A 24,321-nucleotide genomic window follows, 5' to 3' on the forward strand; every position below is an offset into this window, starting at 1 on the left:
CCCACAGGCAGGTGTTTGGCCATGCCAGAAGAGCTGGGCTCCAGCACATGTAACAATGACTTGGGAAGTTAAACACTACTGCTCTGAATGTCCCCCTGCTCCTTCTTCTCCCAGCTTGCTGAGAATGATGTCCTATGGTATGGGATGTCCCTTGGGTCACTCAGAGCCAGCTGTCCCACCTGTATCCCCTCCCAGCTCTGTGCACTCCCAGCCCCACTCACTGGTGGGGTGAGGTAAGGAGCAGAAAAGGCCTTGACTCTGCCTAAGCTCTGCTCAGCAATAGTGAAAACATCCCTGAATTGTCAGCACTGTTTTCATCACAAATCCAAATCACAGCCCCATAATTGCTATTATGAAGAAAATTGCCCCAGGTAAAACTAGCACAGACCTCAAGGACCTGGCCTGGGAAGCAGAAAAAGCAATGATCTCAGATTCAGGTGCTATTTTCCTTTCAGCTCATTTCCATCAGCCTCTGCTCACCATTCCATCCTTTGGTCTATTATTTCCAAATTTTCATTTCTCTTATGGGAACACTGTTTGCAGTCATTAAAAAAATTGAGGATTTTCCTCCTATCCACTGCATTAAAAAGGTACAATTATCACAAAAGATATGAATTCTTGGTAGATTATTTCAAGTGCTATATTTAACTAAATTATCCCCTCTTCTGGAATTGTTTGTTATTCCTTTGGTGATAGAACAGCATCCTGTTTGCCTGCACATACTGCAGCTGCAGATTTTTAGTGAAATCCTCATGGGTTTCTTGAAATAGCTTTAGAACTGAAACCTCCCAAACAATGCAATGCACTTCCAATTTATTTAACCAGATTCTAGAGTGAACCAACTACTCCTATAATATCGTTGTTCTTCAGAATGCATGACCATGGTGTTTGTTTAGTGCAAGGGCTTAAAAATACCCCTAAATTATGCAATTTCATCTTTACCAAACTATGTGACTCAGTTGGGCAAATTCCAGAAGGTGTGTTTGCTCCCATAACTTTAAATCTGTTAGGCTGCATATCCTACATGAATAATCCATTGTCAACCACAGGAAATGGGGATCTGCAACTACCACAACCTGATTACAGACAATGATCCATAAAGTGCTAGTTCTGAGTAATATGAATCACTGTCCTGAACACTTGAGTTTAGATACATGGATAAATAATTGATTAATTCAGCACTATAAATTTGGAGAGCTTGTGAGAGCTAGGTTGTGCTGCTGCTACAGAAACAGCTACATGTCTGAGTAATATTCCTTGCTTTCCATATTCTACAAGTATTTCTCTTCCTCACAGGGAGAGCCTGAGAGCTGGAATTGCTAATTGCTTTTTGAAGAGGTGATCTTCGCATGAAGGTTTTATTTTGTAAACAGAATAGGACTGAGTCCAGCCTAAAAGAGGTTTATGGATTAAGGATGTTGGTGTTAATTATACCTAATAACGACTTTGGAAAATCAGAATCTGAACATCTGCTGCTAAATAACAGTGGGAAGCAGAGTTGAAGACCTGGCTGTTAAAGTATCCAGGTGTTGGCACCTTAAAGAAGAGAAGGAGGTGGAATAAAGTTTGTCTTTTCAGATAAGGAGGTCTCTTGGGGATTTTGGTGTCTGGTTGCTGTTACCTCTGTGCAAAGAATTTCTTGATTATCTCATCTCTTTCTTGAGCTAGTTAAAAAGCATCTTACATAGCATAGTTTCTATTTTAACATTATGTTATAACCTAAAACTATATTTAACACATTACTTAAGAGAATTAATACAGCATAACTTTCTAACATAACACATATAATATTCATTTTAATATTTGCAAAAAGCCAATCATAAAATACACATTTTTCACACAGGCAAAGAAGACCCCAGTTAATCCCTGGGAGATGAGAGACAGATTGGAAAAACTACCAGAAGTTTCAGTCTTCCCAGACACATATCCACTGTCCTCTCTAGCAAACAAGGTTCTGCCATCTCTAACTTAACCCTTTGGTTTCAGTTTAAACTCATTACACCTGACCCACTCCCAGGGAACATGAAGAGCAATTTACAATCTCCCTTCCCACAGCCACCTTGCCCACTCTTATGTACAATTGTCTGAGCAGCTCTGGGCAGGACAACTTGCCTTCCTTACAAAAAGAGAAATGAGAATAAAAATGTTGGCTTCTATATACTGTCCAGCATGTTACACAGATCTGCAGAATATCAGCTTCTTGCTCTTTGATAATGATGTAAACCTAAAATTAAAAGCACAGGTATGGCATATCTTTAAACCAGCCTACTCTCCTCACTCAACATGATGTTTTTCAAAGATATCTGGACACTGCAATTATCTCCATGCAGAGATCATTTAAAATTACATCACAAATAAAGTTAATAAAATAGCAACATTCTCTACCTGAAGTCCAGAAAAATGACTAGGAGCACTTGAATTTTAAAAGTCTCCAAAGAGCTCATTCCATAATGGCACCATCATCAACATGTTTGGGTCAGTGACATTATATTTCACCTAGGAGAGCAGAAGGACTTCCTAGAAAGGGAACTGAATGATGGTGCCTTCTGGATGACAGATGATCTCACATATGGAATCCATTTGGCCACAGGCAGAACCACCCATCGAGCAGATTACAATGATCCTCACCTCTGCAGCTCTGCACAGCTCCAGCCACTCTGCTAGGACAGAGCCTTTACACCAAGTACTTAAATATGCATTACCTCCATCCAGCTGATTAAAGAAAAAAGAGCAAACTGGAGATACAAGATTCTAAAGCAACAGCTGACAATATAGGAGATGCTTTGCTTGGTGCATCTGTTGCACAGATTACAGATAAGGAGTTGTCCTCCTGAGCCACAGCTTTTCTAAAAATTCTGTGTTGGAGGACACATTTCCCGTGTGACAGGCTCAAATCCCGCATCTCTTTCAGGGTATGAGGGAGCTGCCTCTGCTCCTTCTGGCACCTTTTTTCAGTGCTTAAAGATGTTGTTTGGGGAGTAACAGTGGAAACCAGAACGACTGAGAAGGGTGTTAGGTTTCTGCCTGGATACAATTAAGCCACTGTGTATGTGATCGGGGCACTGTATATATGATACAATGTATATACAATCAGGACAGTGTATATACGATAATCTATATATACAATCAGGACACTGTGTATATGATTAGGGCACCGTGCCCAGTGGAGATGGGCTTCTCTGTGTTTTCATATATAAATCTCTGGATCTTATTGCTCATCTTATGCTGCCCCTTGTTTTTCTGAATGAATTTTGTGGGGTTTGTGCAGGTAATACTTGGGGTTTTCCCCCGTTTCAATGGTTATCACCACTGACACCAGTATTGCAGAGCAGGAAAGCCCAGTGAGTGCTGACTCGTCAGGATTAGGTGTCACCTATAAGTGGCTGGCAGAGACAAAGCTCAGACCAAACAATCTGCTCAACAATTCACCCTGCGCACAAATGCTGCCCTTGCAGGCTGAACTTCTAATGAACTGCAAATTACACACAAGTTTACCTGCAGCTTATCACTTGCTTCAAGTGCTGAGGATAAAGAAAGGTTGCAAGGAGTTGCTAAAAAAACACAGGAAGAGGCAGGAAAAGTGTTCCATTAAAAGAAATTAAGGGCAAGGAGAGATTGGTGGTTTCTGGGGTTACACTAAAGGGCTTTGATGAACGGCAGCTCCCAAAGGATGGTATCAATTATCTGCTTCAAGCCTGGACAAACTGGTTGCTGTGCAAGCATCAATGCACAGACTTTCTGACATCATCTTAATTCACGTTAGAGCAGTCACCTATTCCTTCTCTCCTTCTCAGCCTCATTCCTCCTCTCCTCTCCTCTCCTCTCCTCTCCTCTCCTCTCCTCTCCTCTCCTCTCCTCTCCTCTCCTCTCCTCTCCTCTCCTCTCCTCTCCTCTCCTCTCCTCTCCTCTCCTCTCCTCTCCTCTCCTCTCCTCTCCTCTCCTCTCCTCTCCTCTCCTCTCCTCTCCTCTCCTCTCCTCTCCTCTCCTCTCCTCTCCTCTCCTCTCCTCTCCTCTCCTCTCTCCTCTCCTCTCCTCTCCTCTCCTCTCCTCTCCTCTCCTCTCCTCTCCTCTCCCCAGCACAAACCTTTATTTACACTCTGTTTTTTTGACTCATCTATGACATTTTTCTCATTTCTGACCCTCCCCTTCCATTATCTCTGAATACTCTCACTCCTTTCAACCATCTTCCTCCTGTCCTCTTTCAGTCATGCTGTTCCTGGAATCCTTCCTCTGTCACAGACAAGATCACAGCTATCCAAGGTATTTTTCCAGCTCTTTGGGTCTTTAAGACTGCATCCCCTCAGGGAAATCTGCCATTTGTCAAAAAGGGAGAGGGCAGCAGGTGAAATTTAAGGGTTGTGCTATATAGGACATAAAATCTAGTGGTCTAGTGGTCAGTCATATTTGGCTCTATTTCTGGCACTTTTCTCCCTCCACCTTCTCAGAGGTCTTGTCCTCTTCATCTCACATTTTTTTCTTTTACAGGGTACTTCCTGCTGGCACTCCCATATCGTATCAGAAAGAAAAATGTTGAATTTATTCTCCACCTGCTGCCTTGAACCCTCTTATTTTGATCAGCTGCTTCCTTCATCTCTACTTCTACTGCTTATCTGTAACTGCCCAGCTTTCCTGCATCATCCTTCTTCTTTTATTTCAATTTATTTTCTTTCAATATTATTTTATTTTATTTTAAATTTTTCCTTTTTTTTTTTTTTTCTTCACCATCACCCCACTTGGTTCTTAATCAGTTTGTTAATGTAGATGGGGGTTTTAGGACCAGATTTCCAGGGGTACCAAAACCAGGACAGCAACAATCTATTTTTTCTTTTTCTGACCATTTGCAGACTAGATGTTCAGTTCACTGTTTCCTCATATTGATTTCCGCAGCAGCTATTCAGAGGGTTTATTCTGTGAATTGATTCAGCATTAGGGCTGTGTTATTTCCACATAGTTGGAGAAGTAGTGTGATGCTGTTTTCATTCCCTGCATATTCAAGGGCATGAAAGATCAAGCATGAATATCTATCTGATCTTAGCCATTCATCCTGAATGTGGAATGTGCTCCCTATCAATGCCTTTACCTGAAAATAACTTTATAATTTGCAGAGTTATGAACTTAGACATTAAATATAAACACTGACTTTTCCACTGTTATATCTAACATTGATTAAAATTGGAAAGAAATAGTCAGAAGTAGTTAGTTTTCATACCATTCCCTTAACTGTAATTGCCTCTTTCTCTAGCCAGACAATAAATCCACAGCAGAGATGACAGTTTCATGATTTTTAGTCCACAGATACTTCCTCCCATGTATGTAAAAGAATTAATAGAAATTGAGAAAAATCTGTGACTTTCTTGACTAAATGAGGTGGATATGGGCTTCTGTTTGGATCTCTATTTTTTTACCTCATACATAATAATCTTAACTATCCTGACATATGGACTGGTTACTTAGGGAACAACTGGGAAGCCCATGTTGGGTTGGATAGGTTGAGAAAGCAAAAATCTAAACCAACTTGTGTTTAGTCCCAACAACTGCTTAGTCTGAATGCATTTACCAGAAATACCTCTGTGGAAACCTTGTTGCCTCTGTTGCCTCTGTTGCCCACAGACAGTCTCCAATTCCACTTTGCCTCTGGGTGGCCTCAGGCTGGTGTGCCACCAGGGTGGCCTGACAGCAAATGAGGAGGACAGGCAAGCTTCTCACGCTGGTGCTTTCCTCTACCTCTATTTCCTCCACGATTCTCTTTACGTAGATACTGACATGGTCTGCAGCTTCTTCTGAGCTGAACATCCCAAAAGCTTGAATCCTCCCGCCAGTGAAACAGGATGTTCTTATTAACCTCATTCTATCAATGTGGAAGTTAAAGTGACTCACCATGGTCACAGGTATCAAGTACCTCACAGAACAAGGCCATCGATTAAACCAGCAGAAAAACCTTTTGGAAATTCTGCAGTAGAAGGCCCTTCAGAGAGAACAGTAATTATCATGATTAATTAAGGTGGTCATGTGGCATGGTGCTGTGACTTTGCCAGCTTCACCAGAGAACATCCCTGTGGGAGTGTGCCTGGGTAGAGGGACACCCCAGTGACAGAGTGACGGAGCTCTGGAAGGAGGGGAGGAGCCTGAGGATTATCAGGGAGTCTGAGAGAGAAACAGACTGCTGGAATCACACTCTGCCCTCCTTCAGACAAGCCCAGAGGTAGACAGGACAGATGACACAGAGGATTACTTGTCCTTTCTTTGCCTGGCTGAACTGAGTGACTTCAGGGATGGGAAGCAGTGGCACTAAGCCCAGCCTAGCACAGCAGAGGGGTCTCCTCCATGACTGCCCCACCTCCCCGGGTGCCCCAGCAGAACAGGTACAAGGCTCTGCACGTGGAACTGAACAATGCCAAGCGTGATGGTTCCTCTGGGTGGGAGAGGTTGCTGAGGTTAATGTTTTCTCCAGGTCAGAAGTGTTGCCAAGGGTAAGTCACCCTTGGTGACTTATGTTGTGCATCAAAGCTGCTTCCATAAGGAAATAAAGATGGGTCATTGTCATAGGAGACTCCCTTCTGAGGGGAACAGAAGGCCCCAAATGAGGAGCCTGGTGGACGCAGTCCCTTAGGAGGGACCAGGCAGTGTCTCCTTTGTCCTGAAGAGCAAAGGAGTCCAGGAAGGCTGGACATTCTTCAAGAAGGAAATCTGAAAGGCACAGGAGCAGGCTGTCCCCATGTGCCAAAAGACAAGACAGAGTGGGGAAAGATGAGCTTGTCTGGACAGAGACATTTGGCTGGAACTTAGGGGGAAAAAAAAAAAGAGTTTATGACCCTTGGAAGAAGGGGCAGGCAGCTCTGGGGGACCACAAGGACAGTGTGAGGTTATGCAGGGAGAATATGTCTAATTGGGCCAAAGCCCAACTAGAACTTAATCTGGCTACTTCTGTAAAAGACGATAAAAAATGTTTCTATAAATAAATGCAATAACAAAAGGATGCCTAAAAAGAATCTCCATCTTTTATTGGATGCTGAGGGAAACATAAGTGAGAAAGAATGAGGAAAAGGCTGAGAGGTACTTGATGCTTTCTACAAAAAAGCATTGAGGTGCTAGAACATGTCCAGTGAAGGGCAACAGAGGTGGGGAAGGTTCTGGAGTACAAGTCTGATGAGAAGCAGCTGAGACAGCTGGGGGAGCTCAGCTTGGGGAAAAGGAGGCTCACAGAAGACCTTATTGCTCTCCTCTACAAGGACGTTGTAACCAGGTGAGAGTCAGCCTCTTTCCCAAGTAACAAGGGGCAGGACAACAGGTAGTGGCCTCAAGTTGCACCATGGAAGGTTTAAATTCAATATTAAGAAAAATGTCTTCACCAAGAGGGTTGTCAAGCATTTGAATGGGCTATCCAAGGGAGTAGTGGAGTCACCATCTCTGGAAGTATTTAAAAGACATGGTTTGGTGGTGGACTTGGCAATGCTGGGTTAATGGCTGAACTCAATTATCTTAAGGGTCTTTTTTAACTGAAGTTGTTCTATGATTAACTCCTATAATGCCTTATAAGCTAAGGATATAGATTCTGGCTGCATAAATCTGTCATTAGAATTTTGTGAAACCTTGGGAAGCCTTGTAAAACCTTGGCCACAATATATCTTCTAGAGCAGGATAAAAGAGGTCCTGGTCCAAGAGGCACTGAGCACACATAACTCCTAATGAAATCTGTGAATGCTGCAGTTTCTCAGCCTCATGTAGCACAGAGGTCAGGGGGCTGGGAAGATCAGGGGAAAACTGGTAATGGAGCTGAGCAGAGTCAGTCTGGCTCCATCTCACAGTGCAACTGGAGAACATCTATGTGTTTGGTAGCAGACTGTGATACAGTGGCCAGACATATTCACTGTTCACTTTCTTTTGGGATGGGTTTGAACTGCCTGAGCTCCCTCTGCTGCTTTGTCAGGGCAAACAAGAGACACCCACCTTGGGGAATGAGGAATCCAAAGTCAGGTACAGCTGCCATATGGCACAAATGTGCATTGGAACTAAGAAAACTCAGCTCAAAAAGTCTGGGCAGGATATGAACCTGTATTAATTCCAGAAAGGAGCAATCTGATCCACCCTGAAGTTGCTGAGTCAAACTGAAGTCGATGTCCTGGAAAGCGCTGCAGAGGCTGAGAGGAGCCTCAGTGCTGAGCAAACCCCTTGCACAAAGCTGCCCTGAGATGAGGAGTCTTCAGCATCCCAGTGTTTCCAGGGCAACCAGAGCTGGAATTCAGTTCTGATGAAAGTTCACCAAATCCGAGCTTTTTCAGACATAATATTTTTCACCGGCCGAACTAGCATCTTTGGAAGTTGTTTCTGAACAGTGGATCTAGTGTGCATGGCCATGTCAAGCATCAGCAAGGGCACAATAGGCAGACGTTACACATTTCTGGAAATGAGAGGCAGCTTCTTTGCCCTCAGTACTGTTATTGTTCCTTGGGAACACAGACATCACTGTGCTGTTGGATCCATGGACATTTGGTGGGATTACTTGTTTCTGAGAGTGTTTAGTAATGGAGACATCAGTAGAGGGTTGAAACAAGCCCTGATACCTCTTTTTTCCTGATGGTGTAATATAATTCCCTATATAAAATAGATACCAAAGTATTTGTCCCCCTTCTCGGTTTTGGGGTTTAAGTTTTTAGTTTTCAGTTGTAACTGTGTATGTTCCTGTTATCACATCAAGATTTCTCATGTTCTGGGTTTTCAGCAAATTCAAGTGCTCTCTCATTTGTAGCTATGTCGAGCAAGTCATGCTGTAAAATCGTAATTTGCTATTTCTCATCTCTTTGAATGGCACTTTGCTCTTTTATTATATGAAAGGGAAAACAGGCACTCTTAATCCATGTGTCCCAGACTGTTCATAGTTGGATTTATTACATCTTATCCTTCCTTCCCAAATAAATGGTTCCAATACTTTAGGTTTTTTGTTCATTGCTGTGAGAACGCTGCTTATCCCTGAACTCCCCAATCCCATTATTTATTTTTGAAACAGACTAACAAGCATTGAAGACCATCTTCTGATGACAGCAATCACATACATTGTGTAACTGAATTATATAACCCTTCAACCCATCTTTTATATAGATTCATCTAGGTTTGCTTTTTGGATGTGGCCACACAGCGAATGCAATTCTCAGCTGACCTTTCTGCAGTAATAGCCAAGGACTTTTCCTGAGTCGGTGCTTATCCTAATTTATCGTGGCACAAAGGCACACTGAACTGTGACAGCTCCATGGTATAACTCCCAGCTGTGCAGATGTATGCCACAGCAAGGCTTTTCACAGAGAGGAATTCTCCCAAAATCTCTGGAATGGACTCCCATGTAGATAAGTCCTAATTTAGGGCCACATTCCAGTCTCTCGAGTCAGTTTGGAAAGAATCACGGAGCTGTGTAAAGGAAAAGGAAATGTACAAGCCATGAATGTTGCTGCGGATAGTGGAGCAGGGAGTGCACAAGGTTGGTGTGACAGGGTGGCTAAATAAAGTAGAAGTGACACAGTGAAAGGCCTTGAAACATGCAGCACAAAATAAAATATTTCCCCAAAAGACAGATCACTCAATTAAAAAAGAAAAAAAGCCCCATTTCTAGGCAGAATGAGCTGTAAATCTCTGTGAGAATAGAGACAGCAACGTTGGTCTCAAGTTACAGTGAAGGGCAATAAATCTGCAGGTAATTCTCCAAGCGACCGTTCAGCACAATGATGGACAAAGGTCTGCAGGGCTCTGCAGCCTGGCTTGCAGCTCCTCCTGCTCATAGATTTAGCTTGGAGAATCATACACCAGGTCAGGCTACTGGGATTGCCTTTGGGTACTGCAGGCTGGAGACCACTGCCTCAGCAGGCAAGACCTGTGTACTGAGATACAGGTGATGACAAAGGTATGTGCCCTGCCAGTCCCAACAGACCACATACCAGAAATTTAAGAACTGAAGGCTTCAGCTGAAGCATCTCTGGTGAAACTCAACGGAGCTTTGACAAGCACTGAAGCCACTTTCACAGCATGCTTAATTATCAGATGTAATTTACATGGCTGGGGAGCTGCAGTTAGAGGGGGAATCTCAGGCAGACAGTGGGGTGTTATTTCCTTCAGAGCTACTCAGGACTGAATTTTTCTTAATAATGTTGTTAAACGTACCCAGGACTGCTGAAATTTTGTGTTACCATGCTCCTTTGTGCTACCCTAAGACTAACAGCCAGACAACTCTTTCCTTCTGCTGTAAGCTGAAACCTGTGTGGAAATTCTATTCTTTTGGGAAGATGCAAATAGTGAGCTTGGTCTCTTACCTTGCTGTATACCAGCAATGGTCTCTGTGGTTGGGAAAACCACATGTCTGAGTCCAGAGGTGTTGCTGCAGGCCCCCAGCTAGGTAATAATTAGCATTGACTCCATGATTGCAGAAGGCTAGATCAGTTGCTTTATTATATTATCTTATAGTTCTATTACACTATATTATAGTAGTAAGAGTTCTCACCTACTACTAACTTGAAAACCTGTGACTCTCTCCTGAGAGTCCCAACACAGCTGTGGATCCAATTGGTCATTGAATCTAAACACCATCACTAGAATCCAATCAAGCAATCGCCTTGGGTAAACAATCTTTGGAACACATTTCACGTGGGCACAACGCATGAAACAGAGATAATAATTGGTTGAATTCTTTCTCCTAACTTTCCCGGGCCAAAGCCTGAGAGAATTCTCTCTGTTCTCTCTTCGACTGAACTGAGAGCTTCCACACAGAGGCCAAACCAAAGAGAGAGGAGATGAACTGATGGACTGGAAGGTTTCTTTATGTGAAACCTTGCTTACTGGGAAGCTCTGGATACAGCAACACTTCCCTCAGCAGCTGCAGTTATCCCGTCCCAGCCCGTATCTCCAGCACAATCTGCTCCTAAAATAGCCTGTTCCTCTGCACAGAAGTAGGAGATCTCATTTTCAAAGCATTTCCTCTGCTGGTAGCCTCCCAGCTTTTACTCATGGTGCTGGTATCCCACACTGCTGCTGTGAATGGGCAGCAACGCCCATGCAGAGGGAGGAAGAGAAGAGACCCAAGGAGAGTAAAAAATCACCTCCCTCCACAGTGCAGGAAGCAGGGAGAGGCCATGTGTCAAAGGGCCTGCACACAAAAGCCAGGGTCTGGTGCTGCCTGGAGAAGGATGGATGTGGGGACTGGTGGTCAGGCAGGTGCCTCAACACAGTCCATACAGGGTGCTCCTGCAGTCATGTGGCAGTTCACAACCAGAAGCATTAAGTGCTGCATCTTGTCCAAAAGCCATGTGAGAGGTGATGCAGGAGGCTACCAGCAGGAAATGTTCATGGTGGGCAGAAAGAAACACATTTTCACCAGGAATGAGCCCCCATGCTTTCAGCAACAGCTCAGGTAGGAGACTGCCATCTCAGCTGCAATGTAAAGGACAGCCATGCTCAGAATCTCCCAGTACCTGACCTCTTGTCCTGATCCAGTGTCTTCTCAGGAACTCTTACTTAAATCCTTACTTTCAGTTACCTTACTCAAACCCTTTGGTCCAGAGTAATTCATCCTTGACCAGCCCATTTCCCTCACCTCCTATTTTCAGTCCACTATAAAATTTAAGCAATTTAAAGCTATTACATGCTTGCCATCTCTCCAAAGTGCAAAACTATCTATCTATCTATCTATCTATCTATCTATCTATCTATCTATCTATCTATCTATCTATCTGTCTATCTATCTATCATCTATCTATCTATCTCTCTCTGAAGGTTCTCATATGTGTGAACACAGTGTTTCTGATTTCAGCCCTATATTTCAGGAGCAAGTTTGCCAGCACTGCACAGGACTCTGGTAAATGCATCTCAAACAGGATTAATCTCAAGCCCCTAAAAAGCACATGTACACAAATTAATATTCATTACTAAATTAATATTCATGTTCTGCCTCTGTGATGATTTATCTTCATAGACCTGAGTTTGGCACTCTCTGCTTCCTTCACGCTGGGATCCGTTCCTTTCTCCCCACCTGATTAATGTGTTGATATGAGGCTTCAGGTAAATGGCCAAACTTTAATTTATCTGTCCTTTAAACCAATTGTTCCTCCACAACTACAATTCTGTCTTTGTTATGAAAGTCTTGTGGTTTTCTGTGCTCTTGGGACTGGCTAGGCATTGTCTCCATATACCATAACAATGAAGAACTTCCTTCTGACTCTGAACTCTCATGTCCTGGTCCAGCAGGAGCTCATCTCTTCCCTTCCCATCTACCTGCATGGCATGTGATAGACAGTGATGGATTATTCATGGGAAAGACAATATGAAATTTTGAGCTGGCCTTTTTTCTCACTTTCTCTGCTAAAATGATAATTTGAAATATTTGAATAAAACCCAACCTATTTCCCCAGAGGGTTTATTTTTTTTTTTTTTTTTTTTTTTTTGTAGCAGAAATCACTTTGTAGTAAAGTGTGTTTTTTGAAGCTAAGGTAAAGTTTTGCCAAGCTGTTTAAATGCAATCCATCTGTCAGAAAACAAACTTCTCCCTTTTATAAAAATACCAAATCCACCACCTCCTTTCCTCTTTCACCGTCCCTCTCTGGGCAACATCTGGAAACAGTCTAATTAGTGGTCCTGAACATAACACAGCAAAATCCTTTCTTGGCAGAGTGCTAGAGCTGGACCATAAACCAAAGCCCCTATGATCTCCTTACTGTAGCCAGATCCTTGCTCATCCACAGATCCTGCTGCCTGGGCAGGATGATCCTGCCTGAGACAGCTGCCCAGCAGCCTCCTGCTCCCTGTAAAACGTGGGCAGCCTCAGCAGTGAGGTAGCAGCTCCTGCTGGTACAGGAGGGACATGAAGAATTGTTTAGGAAGTGGTGGGGCTTTCTCATCACACCAGAGCCTTCTGCATACCAGGTGAAATCCCACCAGGGGTGAGGGGGTGATTTCCTTCCTGGCAAAATATCCTGCTCCAGCTGCAGCAGGGCAGCATGAGTGGTGAGAGGTGGTCACATCTGGCATTTGTGCATCTGTGGTTTGGCTTGGCTCACAACCTGCAAAAGGGATATTTCCCTCCAGTTTTCTTTCTCTATTGTACCTTGGATAAGAATTTCACAGCAAGGACTTTGTTGCAGGCGCCCACAGCAGGAAGATGTTTTAGTGATACAAAAATAGATGGATGCAAAAAGAATTCCTTTGGCTCCTTGAAGATTCCCTGCATTAGAGGTTGACATGGGTTTGAAGTGAATTTTCCAGAACAGAAGTGATTAGTGCAGAAATCATGGAAAACAACTCAAGAGCTCCTAGTTGAAGGGAATATCCAGCAACTCTGGCTTTCAAAATGTAAATAGGAAACAGCCACAAAATCTTATCTGTACTTTGCAGCTAATGAAAACACTAGTCTCTCCTGGGAGCCAAGTCTTTGCTCTAATTTTAATGCATTTTCTTAGGCTTTCCTTAGCTGTGACTAATTTGTGCTGTCAGGTGTGCCTTTTTTGAAGTTAAAAAGCATATCTGAAGTGCTACAACCTCTAGCTAGAATATTTAAATTAGTGAGTATCCACATCTCAGAGCCTGTCAAGTGAGGGGATGGTACTCAGCTGCCCTCGTGCTCTGCTGAGCCATGGGTGCAAGCAACCTCTGCTCCCATGGGAACCTGTAGGGAATTCTTCCCAGGTGAAGTGCTGTGCTGGCCCCTGGCATTATGTGGGCTGTGCACAAACAGCATTTGGACTGTCAAGCACAGAACATTCCAAAGCTAGATCTCAGCAACCTCCTAGAATGTGTCTAAATAGCTATAATTGTGTATATTTAGTTATAACTTCATTATAATATATAACTTTAAAGACATCACCCATCTGCTTTCTCTGGCTGTGTTCATGTCACAGATTAAACCTGGCCCTGTTGATCATACCATAAAACCTCTATCCCCAGGCCACAGAACCTTTTAGTCAAGGGTCAGAGGCTTTAGGAGACCCTGGGGTTAGAACTTTGTGGAGTGGGGTGGGCTGGAATGGCACTGAACTCTTCCTGATTGCTGTTCAGCTGCTGCTTCCTCTGGTTCAGCTGAACCCTATGCTCAGCTCTGTTTAGTGATCCAGGGGACAGAGAAGAGAGGGCTGGAGGAACCCAGAAGCAGGCACCAGCTCCAGCTGGGCAGCTCACTCTGCATGGCAGGTGTAATATATAGCATGGACATACCTTATGGTGTCAGAGACAGATGGAATAACAGGGCACCCTGAGCTCAGGAGAGCAATTCAGGCCACCTACTACCCACAACTACCAGGCCATGGGGGCCAGGATCTGCCAAGGCTGTGTAGGAAGTCTCTGAACTGTTTTTAGAAGTAAAGATAGTGTAATAATGTAGTAAAATGTTTAAGTGCATTTCTTTCTGTGTGTAGTTTGGGATTCACATGGCTGTTCCCACCAGTGGGCCTATAAACACCAAAGGAACTGTGGTCTGTTACTCCAATAAAACCAAGGAGAGTTTCAGTTGAGGTGTTCTGTGCCACCTAATGCTGTACATTCAGAAATGGGAGGGTAGGCAGGGATTTGGACAAGGGCCAGAGATGAGATTGCACATGATTAACACTTAATGTCAGGCATGTGACTTGCTGCCTACAAGGCAAGGAGTTGTTTGCACATAACTGTGTCTACATTGTCCTTGCAGCTGAGCAGAAACAAATGATTGTGCACTTGTCTGCAGACATTTAACTCTGCAGAGTAGGGAGGCTTGTTCCACCAGAGCTGGATCTGCAACAGCCAGTATTAACTCCTGCAAAAGCACAAAATGTGTGGATGTGTGGATGATGACACAATCAGTATCATGACAGTGAATGTTTTTCTACTGGGAATGCAGCCAAAGGAGGCTTTTGTGTGTCTCTGCAAAGTTGTCAGCCCTTCTCTCCATGCCCACTCAACAGAACTTATTTTCTCTAAACAGGGAAATAAAAAGCAGATTTTGCAAATTTACCTATCTATCCTTGTTTTTCGACATGAAGATCAGATAAAGATATAGGTGCTTCCCAAGTACAACAACGGCATATTCAAGCGGAGCAAAAAATCCATTCAGTGCTGGATTCCAGAGGAAAAGGTTTGGATATTCTGTGCTGCCTAGAAAGAAGCCTGCACAGAGAGTGAAACAGTTGTTATTTTGTACCATCAGAGCATTTTCATTCTGTCCAGTGACAGCTGTATCTTCCTGTCTTTCTCCAATGCTGTCTGGAGCTAAATTCCTTATTTTCTGATTGATTTTCTGTGGAGACTTGCAGAACCATGGCACCTGATGGATTTTCCCATCCTTCCTCTTCTTGCTAATAATATTTACATCTGTTTTCAGTCAAATAAGACAAAAGGGCAAAATGCTGAACAGAAATTCATGCCACCTTTGTGATACAGGCAGAAAAAACAGGGTAGAAAAACAAAGCACCTGTGAGCATAGCTAGTAAAGTAAAGGCTGCAAACTCATGCATCATTAGCAAATCCAGGTGGGAGGGATATCTTGTAGGTGCTGCTGTTACAGGAAAACCTTCACTTGGTGATTTTGCTTGGAAGTCAGTCATCCAGAGCACAAATCTTCAGGAAACCAGGATTCACTGGTGCAGGTGCTCAAAAATTACTTGTGCAGGTGCAGGTACATTACAGGTTTTGCAGGTTGCTACGAAGATTTCTCTTTGTAGCTGGTTTAGCAAAACTTGGTGCACAGCTACGTCACTGCTTCCTTTTAGAAAAGGCCATCATTCCACACTCCATGCTGCAAATGCAGTCTGATCTTTGAAATAATTCATGTACTATTTAGCAAAACATCCAAATTTACCCCTCTAATCCGAGGTTTGCAAAGCACATAGATTCAAACCCACATCCAAACAGCACACAATGGTCACTCTCTCCCACACCCTTCACTAAAGATGCCTTCAGTGCTGCTGCTTCTCATACCTGTGATAGTAGCAAGTGGTGTTTGGCTCATACCTGTTGAACTCTAAACCTCATGGGACCAAATTTCATCTGTAGGTTATTCAGGTGTTCATTGAGTGCTGCTTCTTTATGTGAGGACTGTACAGCTCTGCAATCCTGTTGCATCACACAGAAATTAAATATCTCTTGAAGTGTCAATAACTTAATCTTCCCTGGTCACATTTGTACTAGTCTGGGAAATATGGGTTTCAGCTTCCAGGGTGGCCAGTGTAGCTGAGGCTGTGGAAGTTGCTGTGATAAATCATACCCATAATATCTAAAAATTTGTATATTATTGACTTCCTCAGATAGCAAAATATCCAACAAAAGTTTTGGCTTCTAAATAATTTTCTGAGATATTGAATTCTGTATCTGCTTGTGAATTGTCCTGCAGACTTGTGTGAGTGTAAATTGGTCACACTGGACAGAACTTGATTGAGGAAAGTGGCAGAGATCAGGATTTTTTCATTAAGCATCTCATATTTTCAAGCCTGTTTGGTAACCAGGCAGTGGATAGAGAGATTCCAGTCATTCTGCAAGTGCCCTGGTATACTTTTCAAAAGTCATTTGGGATATCTGAGCTTTGAAATGGTGAATATCACTGGAGTGCAAAATCCCTCAAGGGGGAACATTCCAAGATTTGCAAGAACAGGTATTGAAAACAATCAAATGCCCAACATCATCAGGTTTTCAGGCAAACAGAAGGAAAAACCTCTATATAAACCCACAGCAATTAACAATTCCAGCCAAGCCATGTTTGCCACCACTCCAGAGTGTTGTGAAAAGAGGACGGGTGAAAATTAAACTGGCTCTTTAGCTGAAGTGACATCCTGAAAAGAGTTATAGCTACAAACCCCTCCAGAACCAGAAATGCCGACAACCCTCTTTAAAAATATTGCCTAAAGTTTTTGTGTAAGATTCAGTAGAACCACATCCCCTCCCTCCAGCTCTGCCACTACTGGCTGTCTGTGCTGCGTGTGATGAGATTGCACTGGGACAGTGAGGAAAGCCAGACTGGAAGTAGAGCATAAGCTCTAGACTCGGGTCAGGCTGAGACATGTTGAGCCTTCCTGGGCAGTTCCAAACATAAGGATGAATGAGGTGTAGGTGATTACAGTGTCTGGCAGCCCTGGATGGTGTTAGATCTTAACTGGTTGGGCTCAGTGATCTTGGAGATCTTTTCCAATCTAAATGGTTCTCTGACTCTATGATTCTATTCCCCCGACCTAAATGATAAAATTTGCCAGATCCGTTACAGGCAGGAGATGGTCTGAATACGGCTCCTAGTGGTTAAAGACACCCATGACACGTTTTACATGAGCTTGGCTCATATTTATGAGCTCTTGGGAAATTGGATGAGTAACTTTTCCCTTTCCCTAGAATTACCCATTCTAATATTCCTTCTTTTTTTTTTTTTTTTTTTTTTTTTTAATTTGACTTTCATCCTTACTAGAATGCCTGGACTTCCTCTGTAATGAGAAGGATGACAGCTGTGAGAAAAAGGATGCAAACACAGAAAGATGAATAGTGCCCTGATTCCCAGCTTTCACAGGATATTTTAAGCAACTCGTTTTGCCTTTCCCTATCTGTCTTCCCCATTTGTTCACTGCTGAGCATGTTGCATTTTGGAATTTCTGTCATAGAAAATGATCCCATTGTGACTGAAGCAATAAAAATCTGAAATGAAAAGCTAATCCTGCCCCAAATTGCTTTTGAGGTGTAAGACATGAAACAACAGATGGGTACAGTCACGGAGGGGAATTTAAGGCAACGGTGAAGCAATCCCGATGAGTGTGATAGGCATCCAGCTCAGGGTATGAGCTGTTGCCAAGGCTTCTCTATTGTTGCAAAAGAAATTTTAATGAAGGATTTGAGAAAAGCTAATGAGAGAGCTCTGTAAATATTTTTGTAAGCCCAAAGCATGAGAGAAAGTGTGAAATTGATTGTTTGAACATCTAACAGTAACTAATTTGTGTAGTAAGTATGATACCCATGAATTTGTAATGGAGGTTATGAAGGTTAATTCATGACCATGTCTAAGTTGTTTAAATATCATTGAAGAGTATTGTTAAATTAATCAGGCCAGGGAAAACTCTTCGAATCATTTTTTAAAAAGGCAGCATGATTTTAGCCAGGCAATGAGTGCAGAAATTGGAAGCTGCTAGGCCATAGCCTTTTGATATCAGCAAAGGAAATCATTAAGATGAAAATTGCCAAAGGGATTTTTTAGCAATTGCAGCCTCTGCTGTATCAGATTGGATTTTATTTTCATTTTCAGTGTCTAAAATACTGGTGGCTGCTCTGACTTCAGTACAGTATGTGTTGATTTCAAGAAATAAAAGACATCTCACTGGGGGTGACAAGAACTATTTATGTGTGTTGGCATGGAAGAACAAAAATACACCGCAAGACTTAGAGCCAGCACTTTCCTGTCAATACAGTAAGCCCATCTCAGCACAAGTGAGGAACTGTAATGAAGGAAGCATCATAGCTAAACCCACATAAAATTTGGGTTTGAAACTATTATTTGGAACAGAAAATAACTGTCAAAGAACTCAGACTTTTAATCTCATAAAACTCCTCAGAGGCAATTCCTGACACGGCCCACTGACCCTGAACACTCTTCATCTGCTGCAGTGAAGACAACTGGGAGAACCTCTCTGAAAAAGGCTTTGTATGAAGTTACAGTTATTTGTGACATGTAACTGCATCTTGAATACATTTCCCAGAAAACAGACCCTCCAGGTTTTGTATCCTTTTGAATTACTGCAAAGATTTATCTACTATTTCTTAAACTTAGGAGATTTTCTCTGTCCTAGTTTAAAGAGTTGTTGTCAAATCTTATGTCTTTCAAAAAGCCTTTAGAAAAAGTCTTTCTAATGTGATTTGTGCAAGATAATTCAGGATTGAGCAAATGTGACCCCTCCGTGCCCTATTCCTGCCTAGACAGAAGCAGTTGCCTGCAGCTGTGTCCATCTTGCCCTCAAAGGATTGTTAAAGTGCCACTTGACACACTAAATGTATTTGAGTGAATATTTTCTGTCATTAGCAATTGAAATGACTCCTGCCTTCTCCTCATGACCTTCGGAGCTGGAGCCCATAGAGGAACAGCATTCTTCCTCTTCCAGACAATTATGTGTCTGATCACCCTACACCAAAAGGGAAGTTTATGACATGGGAAGTATTTCCCTGTCCTTGAAGGGAGGTGGTGGGTTAGATGATCTGTGTAGGCTGATGTTAAATTAATTTAACAAGTCCTGAGCTCTGGTTTCAGGCAAGCTCAGACAGGAGCTCACTCTGTGGCTGTGGACACATATGCTGGTGTATTTTATCAAGTTAATTTTTTTAAAAGTCTCTGTGAAACCTGAAACAGGATTGCTGAGTCTCAGTGAAAATCAAATAGGCAGTTTTCCAGGGGTATCTGAGACTAGGTCTACCAAGAGTTAAGTGGCCATAGCAAAAAGACCTGGGATTTTCTCAGCTGGAAGGCACTGCACATAAAAAGGAAGATAAAAGGAGTACTTTGTGGTGGGGGAAACCCGAGAGCTCAGTTATAGCAAACAGTTCTTTCCAAGTAGATCGTTTGGAGAAAACAGGGCTTTGATTTCACACACTGGCAGGAATGAATAATTGTGGCTTTTTCTCCTCTGTTATCAGCAGCAGAAGAGAAGGGATGGGAAGTCCACAGTTCAACTGCACTTTATCTGATTTCTGTCTTTTAGAGAGAGGGTAAATCTTTTCCCCTGAAGTTTCCTCAGAGATGTCCTCAGCTGCCAAGAGGCCACATGGCTGTACATGTCCAATTTATATTGGCTGAATCCACAGTCACAGAGGCAGCCTTTCTGAAAATTTCTATTAAGCTACTTCAAACTCAATATATAAAAACACAGTCAAAACCAGTAGGTACTTTTGAAATTCCTTGCCTCCATTTAGGATGTGCTTACACTCCAAAGAAAGAATAGAAGAAGGAAGTACACTCTCCATCTGTGCCTGAAAGATCTCCTTGTTTATTAAATTTGAAGAGCACTAGCTGAATAGAATATAACAGAGCTAATTACCTCTGTACATCTAGTTCAGCCTTTTACCTGCCCTGTTCACAGTGTTTCTTTGCTTTGAACAGATGGAGTAAGGTAAATAAGCTGGATAAAAGAAATCCTGTGGAGCTACTGTATGTTTTATCTGCACAGATGTGAAATGAAGAAGAAGGCAGCTCAGGTTGTGTCCAGGCATGATGGCAACCAACACTGCCTGACAGAGGAGAAAGCTGCACACTGATTTTTCCCTTGTGATATTACAGACATGAGATATGGTGAAGAGAGGTGCAGATAGGATTATTTTATTTCTAAACAAGAGGAACTAAATAACAGCATTACTGTGCATCATACAGAAAGTGCTGCTGGTACTACTCAACACAAGTGGGCTGTCAGGGAAGGAAAATCCAGTTTGTTAGTTTTTGTTCATCTGAACTATAAACTTTGAGCTAACCTCTCAGGCAGAGTCATTTGCCAGTCTTAGTAATTGTTAGCAGTCAAAACAAAAAGGTGCAAAAACCCTCCATAATCATCTGCTTAGTCATTCCAATGGCAGACTAGGCACTGAATGCCAGATGACTTTTAGGGTGGGATTTTTTCGTCATCAGTTGTAACTGGAAAGATACAGCTATGCGAATGTTTCTTGAGAAACTAGCAATTTTTCCATATGTACGTATTATTTATTCTTGCATCTCTTGTACCCTTATTAGAACAACTAATCTGAGATTTATCACAATAATCTTTAGGTACCATCTGAAGTATCCAAGCTGAAATCCAGGCTAAGATCCTTCTGTTCTCAGTGGTCTTATCTCAATGTCAGTTTGAATGCTGGTCTAAGTTGCTCCACAGTTGTTACAAGCAGGAAGTACACTTTCAAAACTTAGCAATCATCTTTATATCCTGCTGCGTGTAAGCAGTATCTACAGCCCTGAAGCATGACAGGCTGGACAGAACACTTGCTTTGGCCTGCTAACATATGCTAACATCAAAAGCTACTTGACAGTGAAGCTCAGAAATTCAAATGCTGTGGAATACCCTTACCTGTCACCAGCTTTTGCGTAGTTGGTTACTAGTGGGTAGTCTTGGAAGATAAGTATTACCTGGTTACAGAGCAGCAACTGTTTTCTTTGCCACATTGGCCCACACTACCTTTGTTTACAGTTCCATGATTTGCATCCAGGATATTTGCACCCCCTCACAAAGGCAGGCTCCTTCCAGGAAGAGCATGCATACTTACAATGTGCCACAAACAGCTGTCATATCTGTCATATAAATGCATCAATAGCATAGAGAATTTCCCCTTTCTTTCCCAGGAGAATCATTATCACAGAATCACAGAAGAGTTTGGGTTGAAAGGGATTGTAAAGATCATCTCGTTCCAACCCCTGCCATGGACAGGGACACCTTCCACTAGACCAGGTTCCTCAGAGCTCCATCCAACGTGACCTTGAACACTTCCAGGGATGGGGCATCCACAGCTTCTCTGGGCAACCTGTGCCAGTGCCTCACCACCCTGACAGTAAAGAATTTCTTCCTAATATCTAATTGCAAACCTCCTCTGACATTCTTCACTTGGCATTGTTAATTCCTTAGCTGTCATTGGGCCTGTAACTGTTCTGCAGCTGCTGAGATTTAGGAGCTTTGTTTCTGTTTGATTTGCAAGAATCTAGTTTGAAACATTTAAAGCAGCACATGCAAGAAAAATGCTGCACAGTACTCACCAGTAAATGTGTGTAGCCTTTTTCCAGGCTTGTACTTTCCTTATTCCTTTCAGTGTTACCAGAAGTAATTTTTTTCCTGCTTCTGGAAAAAAAGTGGACACCAGTGGGAGCAGAGGATTAAAAATTAAAACGAAAATAGCTGCAGTGGAGGAAGGCAGATAGCAATGACTCCTGCTCACCTTTGGATGTGAAACCAATCAGTCCTTCAGTCTGCAGTAACTCTGGTTTGCCAGCCTTTAGTACTGTGTTGTTACAGGGTTCTTGTTTTTCTTAACCTGTTGAGAAATCATCTGTGTTACACGTATCAAGCTTGTATTTTTTACCCCAAAAAATAGCAATGCAAGTAAAGAACTTAAACTGACAATTGAAATAATTTGAATTGACAACTGAAAGTTTTATTGTTTCAGTCTCTGCAGTGATGGATTTGACCTTTGCTGGCTGACAAACACCACCCAGTTGCTCTCCCTCTCCCTCCTCAACAGGATGGGGTCAGGAATGAGATGGAAAAGCTCACAGGTCAAGATAAAGACAGACAGATCCCTTATCAGTTACCATCATGGGCAAAACAGACTGGAGGAAATTATTTTAATATATTGCCAACTAAAGATAAAGCAGGATAGTGAGAAGACACTCCCTCCTATTTCCTAGGCTCAACTTCAGTTCTTTCTTCTGAACTCTTCTACACCCCCACCTCTCTCTCTTCAAAGCAGGGGGATGCAGAATAGCGGTTGTGGTCAGCCCACAGCACTTCTTCTCTGCTGCTCCTTCCTCCTCACACTCTTCCCCTGCTGCAGTGTGGAGTCCCTTTAACAGGAAAGAATCCTTCGTGTACTTCTCCAGGGTGGGGCCTTCCCATGGGCTGTAACTCTTCAAGAACTGCTCCAGGGTGTGTCCTTTTCATGGGATACAGACCTTAAGGAACAGACTGTTCCAACACAGGTCCCCCATGGGCCACAGGTCCCGCCAGAAAACTGCTCGTGAATGGGCTCCTCTCCACAGGCTACAGAGTTCTCTGGTGTGGATTCTTCACAGGCTGCAGCTTCCTTCAGGGTATATCCACCTGCTCCAGAGGGGTCTTCCATGGGCTCCAGGGAGACAACCTGCACAGTCTTCTCCTTGAGCTACAAGGGAATCTACCTGGAACACCTCTTCCCCTCCTTCACTGAACTTGACAGCATTGTTTCTGTCACATTTTTCTCACTCCTCTCAGCTGCTGTGCAGATTTTTTGTCCTTTCTAAACTGTTTTCCCAGAGGTGCCATCAGTGTAGCTGATTGTCCCATTTGTGTTCTGTGGTGGGTCCATTTTGGAATTGGCTGGAGCTGGCTCTGACACAGGGGAGTCCTTGGCCTCTTCTCACAGACACCACCCCTGCAGCTCCTCCACTGACAACACCTGGACATGGTCACTCAATACAGCATCTCCTATAAAATGTAGGATCAAAGAAAAACTCAAGTTGGAGGGGAACTCTGGAGGTGTCTAGCTCAATCCCCCTGCTTGAAGCAAGGCTAACACGGAAATTAGACAGGGTGCTCAGGAATGGGAATTTCACCTCTCTTTATCAATTAGAAGGAATTAAAACTGGATTTGTAGGTGATTTGCAGGAGGGGAGACCAGAGACTAATTTGCAATTCAGACTTAACCATTACTGATGGTGGCTGAATGCCACGAAATTGTAAATGTGAAGAGAAATCAGTATTGGCATGCCCACAGTTTGCAGTGAGATGTGTTCACATGACAGTAGTCATGTTACAGCTACCTCTAACTGCTTCTATTCTGCCTCGGGGCAGAATATGCAATGAGGGTGAGGAAAGATAGAGAGAAAATGTTCCCTAGGGGAAAGACTTCGAGTTCATATTGCGTTTAACAAAATCTGGATCCTGATGGCTTTAGGCACCACTGAAGTACAAGTTCTAATGACTTCTGTAGGAACCACTGAGAGTTCCATTCCCAAAGGTAAGGGTCAGGCAGTCTGTAAACACTGTAAACTCCATACAACTGAAAAACTCGATGGCCTCAGCCTCCATCCCGACCCTTTGCTTTCACAGAAACCTTGCATGTTCCCCTGTGGCAAATCAGAAAAGGTCTTGTACATGACAAAGGACAAAATTATTCACTGGGCATTTCCATTACACTTTTCAGTGGTGCTTTAGCCACCGGGTGAAAACAACCCTAACGAATGTTGAGCACTGAAACCAGAGGATACTTTTAAAAACCCTATTTTTCTAGTGTGCATAGTTCAGGGTTACTGTGATCACAGGCAATTTGACCCCTGTCATCCTAGGGAGTGAGAACAGATGCCTGGCTGAGACTAAGCACTCTCTGGCACAGGAAACAGGATGAATGAGATGACCTGAGCTAGAAACCTCATGGGACAGCTGTGAAGAGCTGGGCATGCTCTTTCTACCTTGAACAGAATGGGAAAGCAGAAGTCAGTATCTGTTGCTTATGCACTGGCAACCTTTGAGTCTTCATCTCATTCACCTTCTCCTTTTCCTTGGTGGCAGCTGGAGAGGTAAGCACACCACGTCAGAGCTCTGCTGTTGACTAGAGAGGTAGCCATGGATGTTGTGTTATCATAGAGTGGGAATGTGTTGGAGTTGGCTTTGCTGTCTGAAATGAGACAGGTAGTGAAAG

General features: G+C 43.0%; 1 long non-coding RNA gene across 3 annotated transcripts in view; it reads right to left on the reverse strand.

Annotated features, from left to right (window-relative positions):
• The window catches only part of LOC128790805 (uncharacterized), a 62,586-nt gene that overhangs the window by 28,073 nt on the left and 10,192 nt on the right, over positions 1-24,321 (reverse strand). For all 3 annotated transcript variants that reach the window (XR_008431869.1, XR_008431871.1, XR_008431870.1), the window contains 2 exons: positions 21,865-21,960; positions 21,686-21,767 (listed from right to left, as the gene is read on the reverse strand). This is a non-coding gene — a long non-coding RNA (uncharacterized LOC128790805). The remainder of the gene's footprint in view (positions 1-21,685; positions 21,768-21,864; positions 21,961-24,321) is intronic.

The sequence above is a fragment of the Vidua chalybeata genome, chromosome 1 (assembly GCF_026979565.1).
Source record: "Vidua chalybeata isolate OUT-0048 chromosome 1, bVidCha1 merged haplotype, whole genome shotgun sequence".
NCBI classification, from domain to species: Eukaryota; Metazoa; Chordata; class Aves; order Passeriformes; family Viduidae; genus Vidua; species Vidua chalybeata.